Source organism: Rhinolophus ferrumequinum, chromosome 8 (genome assembly GCF_004115265.2).
Source record: "Rhinolophus ferrumequinum isolate MPI-CBG mRhiFer1 chromosome 8, mRhiFer1_v1.p, whole genome shotgun sequence".
NCBI classification, from domain to species: domain Eukaryota; kingdom Metazoa; phylum Chordata; class Mammalia; order Chiroptera; family Rhinolophidae; genus Rhinolophus; species Rhinolophus ferrumequinum.
Window position 1 is genome coordinate 91,162,894 of NC_046291.1, and position 22,806 is coordinate 91,185,699.

Sequence of the window (22,806 nt, forward strand, 5' to 3'; positions counted from 1 at the left end):
TGTTTAGCGTTGGCACTCACCTCTGGGGCTTCCTTGCTTTGGGCTTTTGTTTCTTTCGTACCCCTGCCTTGAATGCCCTCCTTCTCCTTCTCTCTCTCCTTCATTTGTGTTTGCCAGAGTCCTCTTCATTTTTAAAGCTCCACCTCTCAGGATGCATCTGGCTGCCTGTTTCACTCTACTGTGATGACTCTTTGCTCTGAAGTCCTTCCTCTCTTCCTCTGAGGCCTCTTTCTTAGCTGTCAAATAGGACAATACCATATTATGGATTTGTTGTGAACATTATTTGAGGACCTTTATGAAAGCACACCGTAGGTACTCAATAAATGCTTCACTCCTTTTCCTTTCTATACCAGGCATGGGGATACAGACATGAGATGCAGTCTCTGGTCCCTCAGGTGGAAGGAGGCTGGGAGGGGGTGCGTCTCGCCTCTCGGGGAGGGGCTGGGCCAGCAGGGAAGGCTTCTCGGAAACCCCACTACTGGACTGAGTGTAAAGGACAAGTGCAGACAGCCGAGAACACTAGGGGAGTAGGAGTAAGGGAAGGCACTAGGGCAGGGGGAGTGAAATGACCGGTGGAAGCCGGGGAGGAGATCAGCCAGGGAGGAGGCTAGCGGCCTTGGCCTTACAGTGGCTGAGCACCTTGGACTCTATCCTGAGGCGGGGACGTCACTGAAGGTGTTGACGGGGAAACACCCGTCTTGATTACTGTGGAGTGGGTTGGGAGAGGCAGCCCCTGGAGGGTGGGGAGTGGACGGAGGGTGCCAACCCCAGGGGTATCTGAGCGTAGGTGGCCCTGACTCAGGCTTAGTCAGAGACCCTGGTCCGCGCTTCTCTGCCCCCTGCAGAGTCACGTGGCCCTTCCTGGAATAAACAAACGGTGGGAATTTTGGATTTGCTATTTGGAGTTGTCTTGAAGTTGACCTGCATAAGGGAGATGGACGGGCCTTCCCTCGGACCCCTGGTTTCACTTCCCCGTGCGTTCCCTCATCCTTGCATTCATAGTTATCAAATGTTACACTGAACACCTTGACTGTCTTTGCTGGGCGGGTTGTCCTTCACAGACTTGGCTCTTCTGTTTGGTTTCCCGCTGTTTCCACTGCTCCCTCAGCTGAGGCAGTTTCAAGTGAGCAGAGGGTCCAGAGCTTTGAAGACCAGCACAGAGAAGTGGGGAGAGGACGGGGTGGGGGGAGGGTAGGCAAAGACAGCCTCACCCTTCTCTGGGCTCCCATCCCTGCACCCCATGAGGGCCTGCTTTGCTCACTCTTGTGTCCTAATACCAAGCACAATGCCCGGTTTGTACTCAGTAATAATTGTTACGTGACTGCTTATGGAATGCCGGAATCTCTGCGTCTCCAAGTCCCAGGTATACAGTGAGTGCCCAGTACTTGGCCCCCACCCCCACCCCCGGCACGCAGTGAGGACATGGCCATCTCAGCCGTCGTCAGAGTTTATCTGGCCCGTGCCTCACTCCTTCTCAGTGCATTCCAGGTCACAGTGCTCATGGGAGTGTGGCCCAGGTGACTTGTGACAGTGTGGAGGGTGGCGGGGGGTGGGGCACAGGAGAGTCGTGGCCTCTGTTCCACATCTGAAACGTGCTGATCTCTTTCTGGAAATTGCTCACTTTTCTTATCACTGAGCTTGGCAGCTGTTGGGGAATTTCTGGGTGGCTGGGGGGATCCTGGAAGGAAACCGCCATCAGACTGCTGTTTCCCTAGAAGCCCAAACACAAAGAAAGGATGGCATGGAGGTGGTGCTGTACAGGAGGGCTTTTTTTCCCTCCTTGAGAACAAGCCAACTCCTGTCAGAAAAGGAAGGCTGTTATCCTTTAATCTCATGTTTTGTTCCTCCAACCAATGGTCGAAATTTGTGTGAGATTTCAGCAGCGGCAGGGTACGGATGGAAGGAGGAGAGTTTCTGCATTAAATAGTGGCAGTCGGGTGGGTACAGTGAGTGGGACCTACATTGTCCTACAGAGCTGCATGGTGACCCTGGGATTCAGGTGTGATCATCCTCATGTGATAGAAGAAGCTCAGAGAGATGAAGGGGCTGCCCAAGGTCACACAGCATATACTGATGGAGTTGCCATTTGAACCCAGGTCTCTTGGCTCCAAAGCCACGCTAAAGCATCCCTCTTGATGGGAGAAACAGCAGATATGCACAGGCCTGCCCTTCCCAGCCTTGTTCTGGATATTTCCAGGCCTTCTTTCCATCAGAACTTACCATTCCCTTGTCCTGGCCTCCTTCATTGTGACTTCTATTGTGTGTGTGGCTGAGTCAGGGAGAGGTCAGCTTCCAGGCACAAGGCGAGTATTGGGGACAGTGCCCTCACAGTGGGATTTCAGGCTGCCACCGTCTCTGCCTTTGGGTTGGGCAATGAGAGCCAGGCCCCAGGGGAAGAGGGTAGGCCTTTCTACTGGGCACAGAAACGGAGTCAGTGCTGGAAACTGGAAAGGAAGCAGCAGCCACAGGACCCCGACCCCTATCGGTCATAGGGCTGTGTTTGTCCTTGGCGCTGTTGGGGCCGACGGGGCGTGTCAGCTATGTGTACCGGCAGAGAAAACCACAAGAGCTATGATTAGCTGCTGGTGAGAAGCCTGTGTCCTGTGCCTGCTCTCTATTAGGGTGGGCTGAGGTGGCCCAAGCTTTGAATAATCCCCAGGATCCCCAGTCCTGAGGTCCCCCACGGGGAGAGAAACCACCTGTTTACCTCCCAGGGAGCCTAAGGACCAGGGGAGAAAGCTCAGGATAGATTCCTGTTCACAGGTCAGACACCCATGGATTGCCTGCTGAGAGCAGGGTCTAGAAATGGAGATGACCAGCTCATACCCTTAGGATATGAGGATACCTTTAGCGTGGCTAACATTGAAAAATAAGTGTGGATGAAGATGTGGAGAAATTGGAACACTTTGCACTGTTGGCAGCAATCTAAAATAGTACAGCCACAGTGGAAAACAGTATGGAGTTTCCTCAAAAAATGGAGCTGCCACTTGCCCCAGCAATCCCACTTGTGGGTATAGACCCAAAAGATTTGAAAACAGGATCTCAGAGATACTTGTTCACCCATGTCCGTCGCAGCATTACTCACAGTGGCCAAAAGGTAGAAGCAACCCAAGTGGCCGTCAATGACTGGATAAACAAAATGTGGTCTAGAAATGGTACATGATTCAGCCTTAGAAAGGAAGGAAATTCTGCCACATGCTAGAAGGATGAACCTTGCTCAGTGAAGGAAACCAGTCATGAAAGGACAAATGCTGTGTGATTCCACTCCCATGAGGCACCTGGAGTAATCACATTCAGAGATAGTAAGTAGAAGGGTGATTGTCCGGCTGGGGGAGGGGGAACCAGACAGGTAGTGTTTAATGGGGACAGAGTTTCAGTTGGGGAAGATGAAGAGTTCTGGGGATGGGTGGTGGTGATGGCTGCACACGGTGAATATATTTAGTGCCAGTGAACTGTCCACTTAAAAATGGTTGTGATACTGAATTTTATGTGTATTTTCCCACAATTAAAATAATAGGAGAGCCGTTCTAGTTGCTAAATAGATGCTGCCTGATTCATGAATCACTTAACAAAGCCAATTAGATCTTTAAGAAATTAATAATAATTAACTCAAAACAAAGGAAATGGATGTGGACCCAGAGGCTCCTACAGGCCAGAAGGGCACCAAGCCCGTTGCACTGTATTGTTCAGTCCCTCCATCAACCTCTGTGAGCTAGCTCACTCCTTGCAGACGAGGAAACTGAGGCTCAGAGACATGACCTGGCTCAGCTAGGATGTGGCAGCCAGGATTTAAATCACCTTTATGTTCTGGGTGACAGCTGGTTCCACTGTGACGAGCGGTGTGTATCATCAGGCGCTTAATCCACTGGGGTCTTATGGTTACAGTGGGGCGTCCTCATACCCACAAGACGACAGAATACACAGAGCCATGTAATTGGTGGTGAAAATATACAAACGTATCAGAGGCCTGAGTCGAGAAGGCTTCGTAGAGGAGGAGGTGGGATTAGATAAGGCCGGAGACCATGGCTGATCCACCATGGGCACCCAGCCCCTAAGAGGTGCTCAGTCATTATGCCCCGAGGGAATGAATGGGTCCAGGCTGGGTGGGATTCCTTAGAAGGGCCGTAGGGAGTGAGGGGGAAGGAGCAGGGCTGTGGGGTCATGAGGAGCTGGGCCAGGAGGTGCACCTTCCTCCACCCTTTCCCCCGGGGGTAGTGTTGCCACACACCATCTTGCATGCCTTGGGGGAGAGTCCCTCTGTCTGGGAGCCAGTTCTCCGGCCTGCCACGCTGGCGCTGTGACAGTGTTGGTGGGTGCAGGCCACTGAGTTTTTCCACCTAGAGCTCCCTGGACTTGGGTAGAATTGTCAGATGTTGCAAATAAAAATACAAGGTGCCAGTTACATTTGAATTTCAAGACAATGAGTGATTTGTAGTATAAGTATGTCCCCACTATTGCATCTGTATTTGATGTGGCAAGCATACTAATCTTGGGGCTCTGTCTGCCGAGGGGCAGGTGGGTAGAAGTTCTGGGTGTCCCAGGTAGGGGTCTGCTGGCCTCAGGCAGAGCCAGGCCTGCCACAGTGGTCATCACAGCCCGAGCCCAGCCTGTCACAACTCTGTTGAGACACACAATGAGGCCGTGGGTCAAGCCACTCCCCAGGTGAGCTGAGCAGGTAGACAGCAGAGACCCTGATTCCAGGTGTACAGTGGGTGTGTGCCTGATACTGCCTCGGGAGACCAGCACTGTCTCCCAGATTTGGCGTGCGGTTCTCTGCACGCACCTACCCCATCTCCTGCCAATATTCCTGAGACCCCCAACACAGCCCTCTGCCTGCCAAGTACGCTGTCCTATGTCCACCACCTCACACCAACTTCATCAGGGCACCCACCCGTTTGTGAATGGCACTCCATCCGTGAGCCTCTTAATCACACTTCCTCAACCATCCATGCGTCCATCCATCCATGCATCTGTCCATACGTCCGTCCATCCGTCCATCCATCCATCCATCCATCCATCCATCCGTCCGTCCGTCCGTCCCTATTGAGGCTTACTATTGGCCAAACACTGTAGCAGGCAGGTACTTGGATGTATCACATCTCAGCTGTAGGAAGGATGACAGGAATTCATATTTAAATGTGAGCAGCTGACAAGAGCCATCAGATAAGACTTCTGGTTAACCAAAGGGCCCGATCTCCCGTGTTTCAGCATCAGGTGATCTGGGAGGAAATTTTCTAGCCTTGCCCTTTGGACACCAGCCACTCCTCCAAGGAAATTTCTGGAGATGGCTGCAGGCTGTGAAGAGATGGCATCAGGAACACTGGGGGCCAGGAGCCCTGAGGAACCTCGAGTCAGGGGCTGAGCTGACTCTGCCAAAGGTGTAGCCTTCACCTTGAAGGGTTAGAGCACAGGACCTGGGAGGCACGCACTCTTCCCTGACAGCTGATGCCGGGCACAGCTCCTGCCCATAGCAGGTGCTCTGTGTCGATTTAAGACTATCACTGTACGGAGAAAACCAAGGTCCAGGGAGGGGAGATGACTAGTCCAAGGTCACACAGCCTTGCAGTTGTGGAAGTGAAGGCAGTAGAGACTAGGATAGAGTGGATTTTGTTTTCAGGCACACCTTGTTTGAGGCCTGGTTGGCTTCTCAACCTGAATGACCTATCTATAAATAGGAAATCACACCTCTCTCTTAGACTATGCGGCAATGAAGGAGGCCAAGCTGACATTGTTAAATGCTTGGCACAGGACCTGGCATGGTGCCAGCCTGAACTGCTAAGGGCGGGGAGGACCCCGGTTTCAGTTGAGAGGTTCCCCATGGCCTTCCTCGCCTGCCCCAAACACATTCCTGGGGACTTCTGAACTCTGGGCCTCTCCTACGTGTTAGGTGAAGGCAGGCAGAGGGGCAGAGAGCAGGATCTGACCTCTGGCCAGTCGGCCCTTTCATTGTACCGCAGGGCTGATGAGGCCCTGCGTCCGGCTCTGCTCAACGACCTGAGGCCCTGCGTCCGGCTCTGCTCAACGACCTGAGGCCCTGCGTCCGGCTCTGCTCAACGCCCTGAGGCCCTGCGTCCGGCTCTGCTCAACGACCTGAGGCCCTGCGTCCGGCTCTGCTCAACGACCTGAGGCCCTGCGTCCGGCTCTGCTCAACTCCCTGAGGCCCTGCGTCCGGCTCTGCTCAATGACCTGAGGCCCTGCCTGCGTCCGGCTCTGCTCAACGACCTGAGGCCCTGCGTCCGGCTCTGCTCAACTCCCTGAGGCCCTGCGTCCGGCTCTGCTCAACTCCCTGAGGCCCTGCGTCTGGCTCTGCTCAACTCCCTGAGGCCCTGCGTCCGGCTCTGCTCAACGACCTGAGGCCCTGCCTGCGTCCGGCTCTGCTCAACTCCCTGAGGCCCTGCGTCCGGCTCTGCTCAACTACCTGAGGCCCTGCGTCCGGCTCTGCTCAACGACCTGAGGCCCTGCGTCCGGCTCTGCTCAACGACCTGAGGCCCTGCATCCGGCTCTGCTCAACTCCCTGAGGCCCTGCGTCCGGCTCTGCTCAACTCCCTGAGGCCCTGCGTCCGGCTCTGCTCAACGACCTGAGGCCCTGCCTGCGTCCGGCTCTGCTCAACTCCCTGAGGCCCTGCGTCCGGCTCTGCTCAACGACCTGAGGCCCTGCGTCCGGCTCTGCTCAACTACCTGAGGCCCTGCGTCCGGCTCTGCTCAACTCCCTGAGGCCCTGCGTCCGGCTCTGCTCAACGACCTGAGGCCCTGCGTCCTGCTCTGCTCAACTCCCTGAGGCCCTGCGTCCGGCTCTGCTCAACTCCCTGAGGCCCTGCGTCTGGCTCTGCTCAACTACCTGGACAGGAAATTGTTTCCTGTGGTTTACGACCCTGTGTGCCAAGGATGGATGTGTCACCTGCACAAGCTGTGGAAGGAGGTCTCATGCGCACCCCCTCCCCCATGCAGGACTGTGACCCTAGCCATCCCATTCTTCTGGAGCTTTCCCAGTGGGGGCCTGGCCTCCGTGGGGACCTGCAGAGAATGCAACTTTCCTATCCCTGGGGCTACATTAACCTCATTGCTGCTATTTTTGTTCCTGTTTGCCAAATTTCCTCTTGGCCATTGTAAAGAATTAAAACTCTACAGAAAAACGTATTCCAGGAAGGGGAATTGTTCCTGACACCCACCCCAGAGAACTGCATCTTAATATTTTGCTGGACTTGCTTCAGGAAGAGGAACTCTGGGTTGGGGTGTGACTGCAGATAAGTGTTGCTTTCTTTTCAAAGCAAGGGTGTCCCTGCTCAGGGGCTCCTTATTCCCCATGGGCCACCCCATATTCCTCAGACCCTCAACCCTTTGGCCTGGCCCTGCTCTTGGGAGTAGACGCAAGGGAAGAGATGAAGCTGTCCATTAAAAAAGAAAACATTTTAAAAAGTGTTGCTAATAAAAAAAAATCACTGGGGAAGGGTTTGACCTTTGTGGGTGGTGGGGGCAGTGACAGAGGCTGCATGGGGGTTGGCTGGGGGCCAGCCTCAGGCCCAGGAGGGCACTGCCCCTCCCCAGCTGCTGGGGCAGCGATGGGTAAGAGGGGCTTGGGCTTGGGGAGGGGGAGAGAGGGGACAGAGAAGGGCTGAAATGCAGCCCCGCCCCCCACCCTGGAGAGCTGGAACCAGCCTTAAGCACTGGAGGTGGAGGTGAGTAAAGGGCTTGGAGAGCACTGGACCCCCACAGAGGTCACAGGAATGATCTAGCTGCACACGGCCAAGGTCCAGGGTGAGCCAGGCCTGAGTCTGACCTCGGGCTCTCCTTCCTTGTCCTCTGTGACCTGTTGGCCCCTGAGGCCCAGGGTCCTCAGCTGTCAAGTGAGGAATAGCAGCTGAGGGACTGAGTGAGGGGTCATGAGAGCAAATGGCAAATGTCTAACTGAGCCAGACATGGAGGGATTCAGCCAACAGTTTCCTCATCCCTCTTTGTCTGTCTGTCTGCCCAGAACTGGCTGACTCCGTGGGTCATATGCATTTGCAGATAAGGGAACACCTAGATCTGGCGGGGTGTCATCAGCGTGCACTGGATGGGTGAGATGCAAACACAGTGAGAACCACCCTTCCCTGGGTGGGTCCCCAGGGAGCCCAGGAGTCACCACGGCGGAAGCAGCTGGCACGAAGACCTTAGGAAGAGACCGGGAACACATTAGCTGGGACAGGGAGGGGCTCCCGGGGTCTTTTCATTCTGTCAGATAGGCCTGGCTTCGTGGGAGACTGGATAATATTTCATGTTGGAGAGATCTCAGCACACAGAATCCAGATGCTCAAATCTTGTTTTATCTCACGATCAGTGCTTTGCAGCTGTCACCCTGCGGGGGCTTTTATCTGGTTACCTGGAGGTCAGATCCTGGGCAGCTGTTTACGGTGCTCTTTGGAAGCAAGGCACACGTGTCTCCACGCAGATGGAAGAAAGGGGCGAACGTGTGCCGGCAGGTAGTGGGGATTAGCGGTAATGATGAAGACTTTTTATTACTCAATGACAAGACGACTTGACTTCATTTCTGGGAGATAATTCTTTGTAAACTACGATGGCAGAAAGATAACGCCAGCGAATTCATAATTTAAAATAGAATCATTTTTTTTCTAATGTGTTTCCCAAGCAGATTAATTTCTTTTGGAAGATGAAAACTCCTCCTCTAGCTAATTACTTGGGTCTCTGCCTCTCCAGCAGAGCAATTCCCAGGAACATCTGGTTAGTTCCTACAGGCTGGCTGGGGCATTAGAAACATAGAAAGACGGTAATGAGGGAATAGAAGCTCTCAACACCTTTTCCGAAGGAGGGATAAATCAGTCCGTCCCAGCAGTGCGAATGCAAGCTCTCGGTTCCTTCCTCTAAGCACTTCCCTTGGTCTAGGACTTTTGGTTTTGATCACCTGGATGATAAAAACAGGCAGGAAGGAGTGGGCATCCATTGAGCTGTCATTAGTCACTTATTCCTGCGTCTGAGCCCCACTACTGAGAATAGGATGAGATGGCAGGAAGTGGGGAGAGAGCATTTGGACACTGAGGGCTGGAGAAGCACAGAATAGACAGATAGGCATAGTACTGAAGATGAACTCCATCCAGTGTTGCTGTTTACAGTAGATCCTTTCCGTAACCTTCGGGAGGCAAGAATGGCTTTCTTTTTCCCTCTACAAATTGGCAGCCCCCTTTATTTTCTAACTGAGGTGGTCACCAACTATTGAATGCCGACAGGGATGCTGAGGCTTGTCAGACTCTTTCTAACAATGCCACCTATTTATATAATACTGCCAGCTAATGGGAGCATGTCTCTAATGCTGGCTGCTGGCTGATGTTCTAGGAAATTGGTCAGCTGTCCTCTATGCACCCTTCCCCATTCCTGCCTGGCTTCTGAGTCCCCACCTCTCTGGGATCAAAGCACCTGGGGGGGGTGCCCAAATTCCAGCCTTGCCTCTGCACCCCTCACTCTGCAATCTCCCTATGCCTGATTACCCTTCTAGTCCTGTGGACCCCACTTTGCTTGGACTCCCTGGAATAGCTTCCTAATCTCCATTTCCACATCTACCCCTTATAGGCCATTCGCCACACCAGAGTGGTCTTTAAACAGCCAGAGTGGTCTGGCTTTTTAAAACCTAGGTTTTTTAAAACCTAACTCAAAGCATGTCACTATCCTGGCTCAAATGCCCCTAGTCGCTTCACACTTGGAATAAATGCCAGTCTCCTTATCATAACCTAGAAGTCCCCGCCCACATAATCTGGCTCTCACTTCTCTCCCCACCCTTGGGTGGCTTCACTTTCGTAATGACTGGGCATTTCATCCAGACCTCCTGTCTACTCTCAAGAGTACCTAACTTTTTTCTGTCTTAGGAGTTGGCACATGCTTATTACTCCGCTGGAAATATTCTCCTCTCCCTCCCTTCACTGCCAACTTTTTCCAGGATTGGTTTATTTTCATCCTTCAAGTCCTAACTTAAATGTCACCTCCTAAGAGAGGCCTTTTTGGCCACCCAGTCTCAGGTAATTTGCAATGACACAATTTGTAAGTATCGAGTTGCTTGTCTGTTTCCTGGTTCCTTATCTGTGCTTGTCTGAGTTGTTCACCACTGTGTCCCCAGCTTGGTACACTGCAGGGCCTTGTATCAGTCAGAGAAGGCTAAGCTATGTGGCAGTAACAAACAACTTCCAAATCTTAGTACCTTCAAACCACAAAGGCTTCTCAATCATGCCAAATGTCCATCACAGGATGGTGGGGGCAGGGAGGGGTTGCTTATTGTAGGGTCCCAGGCTGATGGAGCAGCCACACCCCCAAACATTCCCAGTGGCCATACCAGAGCTTTGGAGGGCCTTGCAATGGTAAATAAAGTCTCCAGTCCAAAACTGATGTATGTCACTGCCACTCACAAGTCATTGGTTAGATCCAGTCACATAACCTCACAGGGAGCTAGGAGGTTCAATCCTACTCAGCGCCCAGGACCCTGATCCTGCTCCGTTAACTGCTTGTGTCACTTGGGGGGGCTGCTGCAGGCAGCTCTCCTGTCTAAACTTGCATTTATAAGACGGTACCAGCACAGCAGGTCCTTTCTGCCAGGCTGCACACAGCATTGGTTGCACTGATACTGTCACACACCTGTAGATAAAATGGGCCTTGGAAGGAAACGCAGCTTCTAGTTTGGATTAACAAGCTTGAGCGTACATCTTGGTTTCTGGTGGCAATCACAATATAAGCTAACATTTGTTGAGCACTCACAAAGTTCCTAGCACTGCACTGAGAGCTTTACATGTAATCTCATTTAAATCTTCACACCTGGGTGGTCAGTTGCTCAGTGGTTAGAGCACATGCTCATAACAGCAAGGTCGCCAGTTCGGTTCCCACATGGGCCAGTGAGGCTCGACCCCCGCCCCCAACACACACACAACGACTTGACATGGAGCTGATGGGTCCTGGAAAAACACTGTTCCCAATATTCCCCATTAAAAAAAAATCTTCAGACCTACAGTGTGGAGGTGCCACTATTGGGGGGGAGGGGGTGACTGAGGTCTGCAGAGGTTAAGCAATTTCTTAATTAAGATAATTGCTATTTATATGATAGAGCCCTCCTTTGAACCCATGCTTCCTGATTCCAAACCTGTGCACTTAATCCTTAGTCTTGGGTCTGAATTCTCTTCTAGGTTATAAATACCAGAGAGCTTCCTTTTTGAGAAACCTCCTCCTACTTCTCTCCCTTATATTATTAGTAACTAGCAGAATTTCTGTCCTATAATTAGTGTGCAATAAAAGTCTTTAATGTATATGAAAAGGGTAAAAACAGAACACTTAAGATTGTAGACTAAGACTAGCATATCCTGGTTACATGTTTTTTTTGTTAAGCCTGTTAAGACTAAGTTAAATCTGTGCTTTTTGATAAAGCTGTTGGTGGAAGCCCTGGATCTGTTAGTTGCTTATACATAGCAATCTAATCAAGGCACAAAGCCTCTCATATAATACACATGTATCCTAATGTGTACTTATCAACAACGAAAGAATTAATTACATGGTGCTAGCTGCTGTGAGTATCAAATTGAACAAGCACTACTTTCCTTCCCCAGAAATTATAGAGGTGGATATTTAAACAAGGAATTGTAATACACTGTGTCCCGCTGTGAGGTTTGCGGAGGGGTCAGATGGGCCAAAATCCTGAGAAGGCGGAGGGGGGTGGGAGGATTCAGCTCTAGGAAGGGGAGGTTAGTTAGGAAAATCAACCCGAGGTCAAACCCTATATGGACAGAAAATGAAAAGTTTCCGTGCCTTGGAGGCCGATGGCCGGCGGGGGGCAGGTTGTGAGAGAAAAACCTGTCGGGCATGAGCTTGCCCACTGCACTTCCTGCCTCAAGGCTACCGCTGGGGTTAGAATTCTTGACCTTGTAATCTGGGTCCAGTTATTGCTAGAATTGATCAAGTAACTCCACTGCTGCTAATGAGACGTCATTAGCCAAGCGAGTAGTGGCGGCAGGCGGAGGTCGCGCCACAGGAGACCCTGGCCGGCGTCCCACGGGCCACCTGAACCCTTGGACACCCGCGCGCCGCATCGTCATTTTCCTTGCTTTTCTGTCTCAGGTCAGTCCTTCCCTTTTACTTTCCACTACTTTGGTCTCGCCCTCATCTAAATTCACGACGGACGCGCCCTCCGCCGCCCACGCCCAGGGACCCCAGACCTGGCTCCTCCACTACAGCAGTGGTCACGTGCAACTCGTCCGGCGGTGGAAAGTAGGCACTGGAGGGGGGCGGTGTAGGCGTGCCGAGCCCGCCCCTCCCGCCTGAGGTGGCTTATCATTGGTTAAGCCTTCTCCCCAGCCTCCTGAGGCTTGGAAATTCTGCTTCGGATTGGGTAATAGGCTCTCAGTGGGCGTGGCCACCCAGGACAGGCACGGAAGCGAGGGCGCGCTCTCGAGAGGTGGGGTTGCCTAGGCGACGCCGGGGGCGCGCTCGGGGGTGGGGAAGCTAGCCCAGACTACTCGATGACAAATCGCCTGGGGACTGCTGGGGTCCGGCCCCTGGAGGAGGCAAAGGAGAGGGCGGGGCGGGTTTAAGATCGGCGGGCCGGCTGCGGACGGCCGAGGCTGCGCCGGACGGAGCCCAGGTAAGAATGTCCGCGCGCGGGCAGGAGCCCTCGGAGCGGGGTGGGGCGCGGGCTGGGGAAGTGGGGTGCGTCGCCCTGAGCTTGGTGTCCGTCTGACCCCGCGCTCTCCGCTCTGGGCTGTGGCCGGCGGTCGAATACCTCGCGCCGCGAGGCCGGCGGAGGGCGACGCTGGAGCAGCGGCCCCGGGAGGTACCCGGGAGAAAGCCTCCGGGCCTCCCAGACCGGTCTGGAGCTGAGGAACTGGGGGCGGCGCCCCAGCCTCTCCCTTTTCGCCGCTCCTTCCCTTTTCCCACAAATGGCCTCTGCTTCCACTTCCTGTTCACTTCCTCAGCCCCTTAGTTGGCGCTCTGGGCAGGATAAAAGCTAAAGTGTTGCAAAAACTTATTAGTACCTTAAAAACTTGGACTGAACAGGGGACGTGTTCCAAAAGTTGCTGAGTTGCTGGGTCTGTTTTTGGTTCTGTCTTGCACATGAGCATAAAGTTGTTTCTTTGCGACCCCTCCCCCCAATTTCCTTATGATACATACTAGCACTGAACGTGGCTTCTAATAGGAATCACCATGGACTTGAACTGTTTGCCTGGACCAGGGTTCAGCACCTCTCTTCTTGCCCTTTTATAGGTATATAAATAAGGTTATCCACGGTTGTTTCAGAACTGCTAGTGGCAGAGGTAGCAGCAGCGCCCAGACTACTTGTTTAAAAGTGTCCCTCTCTTTGCTAATTTTTGGGTGAATACTGGAAACGTAACTTTGATGTTGTTATCGTTGAGTTTCTGGGGAGAAGGTCTTGTGTTGTTGCTGATTTAGAATTGCCAATGGAAGAGGCTTGGCTGATTGTTCATTTGAGCCATCTGTGACTTGATTTGAACCCTTGTAGAACAGTGAACTTCCTGCTTTGTCCTAGTTTCCTAACCTCATTTCTTTTTGTTAAGTTTTGGAGATGGATAGTGGGCACTGATTATCAGAGAGGACAGCATACCTTTCAGGTGCATAAATGACCCATGTTCTAAGCAGAGCAGTAAGGTTCTTGGATGTTAAAGCTCGAAACAAGGTCATGTCTCTTAGACCTGGAACCAATAGAATATCGAAGTTCCAGAAATGGGACGGCTGTGGAAGGTAGCATTGAATATTGGGAAGAACAGGAGGGCAGGGTGTGAAGACCTAGGTTTGATGCTGGTTCTGAAACTTGATTATCTTGAGTATGACTTTTCACCTCTCTGTGCTGCAGAATCCACAGCTGTAAAAAGGTGATATTTATCCTACTTGTGGGCTTAAAGGAGCCAGGAATGTTTAAGGCGTTCTTTGTGGTAGTGGGGGTGGGATGGAGGTGGGGGTGGGATGGAGATAGGGGTGGGAATGAGGCCAGGGGTACACATCCCCTCTGTGGTTTTAGTCGAGTCAGTGAGTCGACTTTCCTCTGGCCACATTTGGGTCTTTCCTTCTGTGGGGACAAAGCTCTGGAGAGCAGTTTCCAGGCTCTCGGCCTTACATGGAGGGGTGCTGGCTCGGGTAGTAGATGACCGTCGGCTGTGGCTAGTTGACCGTCAGCTGTAGCCGGTTGGGGTTAGCCAGTTGGCCACCGATATAACTGCCGCTGCTTTGGGGAGGGGGAGTCGGTCGGTTGGCAGAAAAGCGGACAGCAGGTCGCACGTGTGAATCCAGCCTCCGGTGAAACCATAGTGGTATGACTCCCCTACCTATGGCTCCGTGGGGGTTCCTTTTTGGCCTAGCCACATCCTGCGTTCTTATGTGGGGAGTGGGAGCAGAGACCCCGCAGGCCGCCCCGTAGGCCGCCCCGCATGACACCTTCCTTTTCTGTTCACACTATTTCTCATTGGAAAAGTAGGTACTCTTGTCTGAGATCTCAGCAAGATTTTCCTATGCCTGAGGAGTAGAACCTTTCCCAGGATTTTGTCTGGAAGAAGTGGGGGTATAGTTATTAGATATCTTTTGGGAATGTGGGACCTAAACACTCAAAGACAGGAAAACACGAATTAGAGCCTTAAATGGGATCTAAATGGATCTTGGTAGAAGGTGGAAGAAGTAGAAAAGTTCTAAATACTTGCCTTCATTCTTTAAGGTTCTTGCCTTGGCTGAAGATGGCTTGAGACTGGAAATTTTTAAACCAGAGTTGAGATAATCCTTTGTGCCACATCACTCAATCCCACAATACCTCTTTGAATTCAGTTACTAAATTCTTATCCAGTCGTAGAATTTGGAAACATTGTTGGAAACCTTTTTTGAAAGCTCAATTTGGAGATAATATAATAACCTAGAACTGCAGTGTTGGAAGAGATCTTGGTGAACTCTAAGGTTTCCAATGTAACTTCTCTCAAGATGATGTACAAGAGTCCTGCTTTTCATTGGCTCCAAGTACTTCTAAACAAACAGCCTCTGCTCTTAGATATGCAAGACACTTGGATTTATTTTTTAAAGTGAGTTCATGTGGTTGAGAAGTCTGACTCAAAGAGAGCGAAGTACCACAGAAAATGGAACTCACCTGGAGTGGGGGTGGGCTGGGTAAGGAAGAGGAGGGAAACGAATGTTACTGAGCATCAGCGATCTGCTTGGCACAGACTCACAGATCTAACTAATACCGGATAAGTATCTGGTCTTGGAGATAATATTTGACCTTTAGGTCCTCAGTTCTTTTGGTACCTAGGAATACAAGAGTGGATATATCTATATCTATATCTATCATCTATATCTACCTATATCTATATCTATATCGTTTATCTATATCATCTGTATCTATATCTATATCTATATCATCTTCTTAGATATTCCAAAAGTAGAGGGACCAGTGGGCAAGATGTGAGAGTGGAAAGAAAGATGAAGAGAGTGTGGAAGCTGAGTGTCAATACCAGACATTATGGTATGTGGTTACCACAGCAATTCCAAAATGCTGAGAGAGAGAGAGAGAGAGAAAGGAAGAGGACAATCAACGTGGAAACTGTGGTATCTTGGTATCTCATCTTGGAAGTGACATACCATCACTTTTACCAGCTCATAGACCAAACAACGTGGGAGGGGACTGACGACAAGAGGAGAGCTTGAGGACCATTGGCATTCTTACAGGCCAACTACCACAATTTCTTTTTTAAAGTTTAGACCCAACATTATTGAGAAAAATCTTTGTTTCATCAACTTACTAAAGTATGTACTGTAGGAGATCAAAATGCAACTGGAGTTTTTACTATTCTAGAAACTTTTAATATTATGCTTGAAACTTCATGTTCTTTCTTCTGGTTCTTTATTGTCAGATGCTATAATTAATTAGCCAAATATGCTGTAGCTTTGGAAATTAGAAATTTAAATCTTGCTGGTCCCTACACCAAATGGAACAGCTGAGTTGTTTTTTTTTTTAATCCTAAAACAAATTGGTAACAATTATTGCCAAAATGATCTCCTTGATGAACAGCTTAAAATTAGTCATTAATCTGTGTATTTTAAAAAATAAAACTCACTGGCAAAGTAGCTGAAAAATCCTAGATCCTGCTGCCCGCCCCTAGTTATTTTAAATCTTTGGACAATATTTATTTGTCTTGCTATTTCTTCATTTTCCTTTTGAAACTCTGACACATTTTAATTATCTGGGTAGAAGGGCTTTATTCTTTTAGCTTCTAGATGAAACCTTTCCGAAGTGTCTGTAGGTAGAGAGAAGAGTTGAGGAATCCTGAGCCTGAAGCCTGAATAAATGACCTCTAAGTTTCCTTCCATCTCTAAAAATTCTATGACTAATATTTTCGTGTAACAAATATCCTTTGAATTGAGAATATTTATAACAAGAGATTTCATAAATCATGTTAGACTGTAACTTCAGATAATGAAATTTTCTGAGCATCTATTTTGTTCATCCTGACCCAGTAGAGTCGCCATTAGGCAGACTGAAAAAGTCAGCACAATGTGATTTCCTTTCCTCCTCTTTTTGGCCCCTTTCCCATTTGCTGCCCTAATTTATGAGCTAGTATCTTTCTTTTCTTTCATCCTACCTCTCCAATCATCGCCCTCCTTCCTCCCCCCCTCCATAAAAACGAAAGGATTGGTTCAGTCATTTATTGTGGATTAGCTGATCCTATTATTAGGAATGGATTTTAGCCAACGTGGTACCCCTACTCATACTTGTATATTAAGCCTTTTTTAAATATCTCAAATTGTATCTGTTCAGTAAGTTCTATCATTTAAAAAAATTTTTTTTCTAAAAGGATTCTACACCCAATTCCAATGTGGTGTGTGTGGTGGGGGAAGTGTTTCCCCAACACCACCAAGCATCTCTCGGATACCAGTTGGGTGTGCTACGATTCAACTAAATTCTGGCACTGTCAACCCCGAGGTAGCATCAGATTGCCCACGTCATGGGCTCAGTCCCACAAGGCTGCCCTGCACTTCAGATGCCAGTTGCAAGCCCAGGTTGTTATCTGTGCTTCTGACCAGCTGGCTATAGATTGGAGATTCCCACAACTCCTTGGATTTGTTTCATTTGCTAAAGCAGTTTACTGAACACAGGAAACCCATTTACTTACTGGATTACCGATTTATTACAAAGGATATTAAAGGATACAAATCAACAGCCAGATGAAGAGATACATAGGGTGATGTACCAAACAAAGGAGCTTCTGTCCTCGTGGAGCTTGGGATCCAGAAGGTGGCATGTGGAAGTGTTCTGGTTCCCCAACCTGGAAGCTCTCCAAAATCCTCCTTTTGGGTTTTTGTGGAGACTTCATTGTTGATTAAAGCATTGGCCATTGGTGACGGATTCAACCTCCAGCCCCTCTCTGTTCCCCAGAAACCAGTGGGTGGGACTGAAAGTTCCAACCCTCTGTTCAAGGCTGGTTCCTCTAGCAACCAGCCCCCATCCTTAGGTGCTTTCCAAAAGTCATCTCATTAGCTTTTGAGATGTGATCAGACAATATGGTGAATGTATAAATTGAAAAAGTTTATTACAGTAAAAGACACATTACCATTAATCTTCCTCAAAATACTCCCCCTCGGTTCGAACACACTTATTTCTGAAGCAGTTCTGGAAGTCCTCTTTGATGAGTATCTTTAGTTGTGCTGTTGTAGCTGCCTCGATGTCCTGAATCATTTTGACTTTGGGAAAGAGCCAGAAGTCGCACGGTGCCAGATCCGGTGAATGAGGTGGATGAGGACACACCATAGTGTTTTTATTTGACAGAAATTGCCGTACCAGAAGTGATGTGTGACATGGAGCGTTGTCATGATAGAGGATGATTTATGGCACACTTTAAAACACATCTCTTAACCGTAGCTCACACCCAACTGACTGCACCGAACAAGTTGAAACTTGTCACACACTGTTAACTAAGGTTCGACGCACTGCTTCCCATATTGAAGATCCTTGCCTTTCTATTGGATGGTACTCGGCAGCAGCATTCACCGTATTTTATGATCACAACAGAAAGGCTCCGTGTCACACATCACTTCTGTTACAGCAATTTCTGTCAAATAAAAACATTGTGGTGTGTCCTCATTCACTTTTTCACAGAATCTGGCACCATGTGACTTCTGGCTCTTCCCCAAAGTCAAAATGATTCAGGACATCGAGGCAGCCACGACAGTGCAACTAACGACACTCACAAAAGAGGACTTCCAGAACTGCTTCAGAAAGTGGCAAGAACGATGGGATAAGTGTGTTCAAAGTGAGGGGGAGTATTCTGAGGGGGATTAATGCAATGTGTCCTTTACTGTAATAAACTTTTAAAAAAAATTTAAACATGTACTGTATTGTTTGATCACACCATAAACCCAGCTGTGGTGGAAAGGGGCTTGTTACGAATAACAAAACACCCAGTTCACCCTTATGGCTCTGAAGCATTTTCCAGAACCGAGGAAGAGAGACCAAATACTGTAACAAGATACTCCCATTGGTCTTCTCACTCAGGAAATTCCAAGGGTTTGGGGAGCTCTGAACCAGAAACTGTGGAGCAAGATCTAATATATATGTCTTATAAATCACAGTATTGCAACATCCTAAATAGGTCTAAAATTGAGCCACTTTCCTCATGTCCACTGTCATCTGCTCAGGCTACCATTTTCTCTGGCCTGGCCTGCTGCATCTCCCACACCTGCTCTTGGCCTCTCTGTTTTTCCACACTGTAGTTCAAATGATCTTTTCAACATGCAAGTCTAATTCTTGCACTTACTTGATTGAAACACTTCAGTGGCCTTCTGGTGCTCTCAGTAGAAAGTCTAAAATCCCTAAACTTCTTGGCCTACTGGGTCTTAAATGACTTGGCCCTTTCTTTCCGCTCTAGTTTCATCTCATATCAGACTCCACCTTTTTCTTTCTGCTCCAGGCAACCACAAGGGTCTTTCTTTGGTTTCTTGACTGTACCGTGTTTCCTGTCTTCCTAAAAGCAATTCAAAAAGAGAGTAGAGCATGTAAAAGGGATCCGAGGTAGGAAAGCTCTTGGCGTATTCCAGGAACTGAAAGAAGACAAAGTTGGCTAGGGAAAGGTTGGCTAGGGTCATGGTGAACAGAGGGTTTGGATTTTATTCATGGTGACCCATTCAAGGTTTTTAAGCACACGTTTATTGGCAGTTTTAGAAATTTCACAGTAGGGGCGGTGTGGAGAACACATTGAAGAGAAGCTACAGTGGCGCTGAAAAGTCAGTCAGGAGGTGGCTGTTCAGTGGTTGGTGGCCGGGATGAGGGTGGCAGAGGAGAGGAAGAAGCGGATGGATCTGAAACGTATTTTAGAGATGCAATCAGCAGAGTTGGGCATGAACTGAGTTGGGGAGAGGCAAGGGGAGTGAAAGTTGACTCCCAGGTGTGTGGCTTTTAGTAATGCCTTGATACGACTAGTTACTTTAGTAACTACTAGGGATTAGTGGAGAAGGAGCAGATTTTAAGGGGGGAAGAATCAAAAGTTCTATTTTGGGAATGTTAAGTGTGAGATTCTTGCAAGACACCCATGGGGGAGAGGTGGCAGTAGGCAGAGGGGTATCAGTCTGGCGGTCAGGAGAGTGAGGTGGGCTGCGTTTGAAAAGTTGAGGGGCTGCATATAAAGCTGCTGGAATGGATGAGATCACTGAGGAGAAAACACAGAGTGGAGAAGGCTGTAAGACAGCTCTGAGGAGTGCTGATGTTTAGAAGCCAGGTGAAGGACACCTGGCAAAGGATGCTGAGAATGAGCTGCTAGAGACAAGCATTGTGGGAGAAGCACTAAGAGGCCCAAGGACAGAACCTGAAGGGAATTGGCCACCTAGGGGCCTTCCCTTTTCAGGCAGAGTTTTATCCCACTTGTCTATGTGCACAGTTTTTACAAAGGGAAGAGGATGGGAGAGGAGAAAGTGAAATGTTTTTATTGGAGTTTGCAACATAGAGTTTATGGGAGATCCTGTTTCCATGAAGTTATGCTGGGGGAGGAAGCGGCTTGATTAGAAGGGATTTCCTAGATGAGGGAAGGAGACACAGGGCTTTGCTACTAGAGTGGGGCCTGGGGGGCAGAAACGGCGTCTGGGAGCAGGTGGGCAGGACAGAATCTTGGGCACCCCCCATCTACTGAGTCAATATGCATTTTAACAAGATTCCCAGGTAATTTGTATTTGCATTAAAGTTTGAGAAGCACTGGTATAGATAAGCAGGGCTAGAGAGAAATTGTGTCACTAGCTACGGGGACATGTGGGGATCAAAGGATGTGTGTGTTCAGGATGAAGATTTAATAGCATGAGTCTGTGCTGCTGGGGGATGATCCTGTAGAGAGATAAAGACTGACTGATGATGCAGGAAAAGAGGACGATGGCCGGAATGACATTCCTGGGCGTGGGGGTGGTGGCCACCTGGAGTCCAAAGCCTGAGTGGCGGGCTTGGCCTTGGCTGCGAGCAGGAGGAGGCCGCTCTCCGTGGAGCCAGCGACAAGGAGGGCATGGGCGTGGATGTTGGTAGGTTTGGAGATTTAGTGGAGGAGCAATGAGGGAGTCTGTGCTTGAAGGCTTCTGTTTGGGCAAAATGAAGCAAGGTCAGGTCAGGAGTGAGCGTAGGGAGGGCGTAGGGGAGAATCCCAGTGAGATTCCTAGGAAGTGTACAGCGAATGCCCGTTCTTGCTTTGTGATCATAAGTGCATTTACCATGGAGTTTCAGAAGGCTGCTTGCATGATTTTCTTTCTTTCTCCAGCAACACTTGCTTGCCAAGCACAGGTGCTGAAAAGCACGTTGAAAGGAGCAAGGGAAGTGATTGTATTTGCAGGAGGTTGTGTATAATGTCGGGCTGTGGGATCGAGGCTGGCGAAGGAAGCCAAGAGCGAGGAGGTGCACAGACAGCAGAGAATTGTGGTCGGCGGGTGTTTGAAGAGGTAAACTAGTAGGATGGCGCCAGAGGCTGGAGGGTTAGAGGAGAAAATGGTATCTGATGATGATGAAGTCCAGGGCGCGGCCGTAGCAGTGTTAGGCGGAATGAAGGAAGAAGCTTCTGGAGAAGAGGTCAAGGCTTTGAGAGAGGCCAGGCTCTTGGACAGGTCAGCCATGTGAGCATAGAAGTCACTGAGGAAGATGCAAGGAGCTGGGATAGAAAGGGAGCCTGGGAACCAGAAGCAAATGCCGTCAATCAATGAGGGAAGCAACGACAAGGTCCACAGACGGTGGCAGCAAGGTGGGGGAAGGGTATGACACATGCCTTAAAGATACAGGGCTTCTGCAAGAGGAGGGAGATTATTAGATGGAGGGAAGCACTGAATTGGAAGTGACAGTGGGGAGACGGGAAGGACACTTATCACTTCCTGCCGAGAGGCTGGGGGCGGGGCCTGAGAGGAGAAACAGCATCCCTTAAGATGCGGTGTCCCCAGGGCACACCCAAGTCTGGGAAAAGCCAGAAGGCAGAGGAATATTCTTTGAAGAGATGGAGGGTCCTGAAGAGTTTGCTGGGGTTCTAGAGGGCTTGGGGGTGTGGGTGGGGTGAGAATCGTTATTTCAGGGGATGGATGCAGTTTTGTTGGTGTGACAATCTCAGTGATGAGGGAGGAGTGGGGGTACCTGCCCTTCTGGTGGTGACTTGGGTTGTTCAGCGGTGTGCTGCCCTCTGAGACAAGGGCGGACTCTATTCTATACTATGGTCCCCACATCTTGTCTGGATGGGTGGCGGTTCCTGGTGCTGATTCCCCAAGGCTTCATACACTGACACAGCAAGGAAAAGGATGAAATGAAAGACTGCTTTTGTTAGAGAAATTTCAGGACCTGCTGGGGGAGACTTAGGGCAGGTTGTGAAATGCCTGCCTGTTAGTAATGCCTCTGAAGGCAAGTGACATTGTCTTCTGGGGTGATAGAGAAGAGAAAAGGGTCTAAAGGACCTCTGTTGATGATGATAATGCCCCTACTCTTATTTCCATATTGAAAATGCTCTCTGTGGCTCTGAAAGCCTGTGGTACTGTTCAAAAGAAACAACAGACCCAAGATGGAGTCACTTTTGCTAAGTCCCACTAAGACTCAATACCTAACCTAATTGCAGTTTCAGCCTTTCCTAGGAGTGGAATTTTAAACCAAACAATCTGGAATTCCTTGGTCTGGACTAGTGAGGTAATCTGCCCAAGACCCCTGATTTCCCCTCAGGGAAGCTGACCTTGCCTGAAATAATTCACTCTTTTCATTTTCTTGTCCCACCCTCTTTCTGCCTTTAAAAACCTTCCATTTTATACAACATCTTGGCACGCCCTTCTAGTTGTTAGATGGGATGTTGCCCGATTTGTAAATCGCTTAGTAATAAAGCCAATGAGATCTTCAGATTTACTCAGTTGAATTTTGTTCTTTAGCAGTACATGCTTTCCTATTTGTTCCTCCCCAGTTACCCTGTGAGATAGGCAAGGCAAATGTTTTCCCTATTTGTGGGTAGAGAATTGAGGCAGTGGGGTGAAGTACTTGCCTGGTCACATAATGAGTGACTGGCTGAATGAGGTCCAGAAGGCAGGATCTGCCTTCTGAGTGCAGTGCTCTGGACAGGTGTTGCCTCAGCTGTCAGGGGACTGAGTTTGAGCAACAAAACCTCCCTTGCCGTATCTCTTCGTTCTGTAAGGACTGGCAGCTCATCCTGCCTTAGCATAGCTTTGACTCCTACACCAGCTTCTTTCTCAAGACTTTCTAGAATATCAGTGTTATTCAAAAAAACAGTTAAGTGCGGGGCCGGCCTGGTGGCTCAGGTGTTTGGAGCTCCGTGCTCCTAACGCCGAAGGCTGCTGGTTCGAATCCCACAT

The 22,806-nt window shown here is 49.6% G+C and overlaps 1 protein-coding gene across 2 annotated transcripts in view; it reads left to right on the forward strand.

Moving 5' to 3' along the window:
- The first annotated feature begins 12,457 nt into the window (after positions 1-12,457).
- RALB (RAS like proto-oncogene B) overlaps positions 12,458-22,806 on the forward strand; it is a 40,087-nt gene continuing 29,738 nt past the window's right edge. The window contains exon 1 of one of the 2 annotated variants that reach the window (XM_033112577.1): positions 12,458-12,604. The gene's annotated coding sequence lies outside the window, so the exon portion shown is untranslated. The remainder of the gene's footprint in view (positions 12,605-22,806) is intronic. The other variant, XM_033112578.1, reaches the window with a different exon arrangement.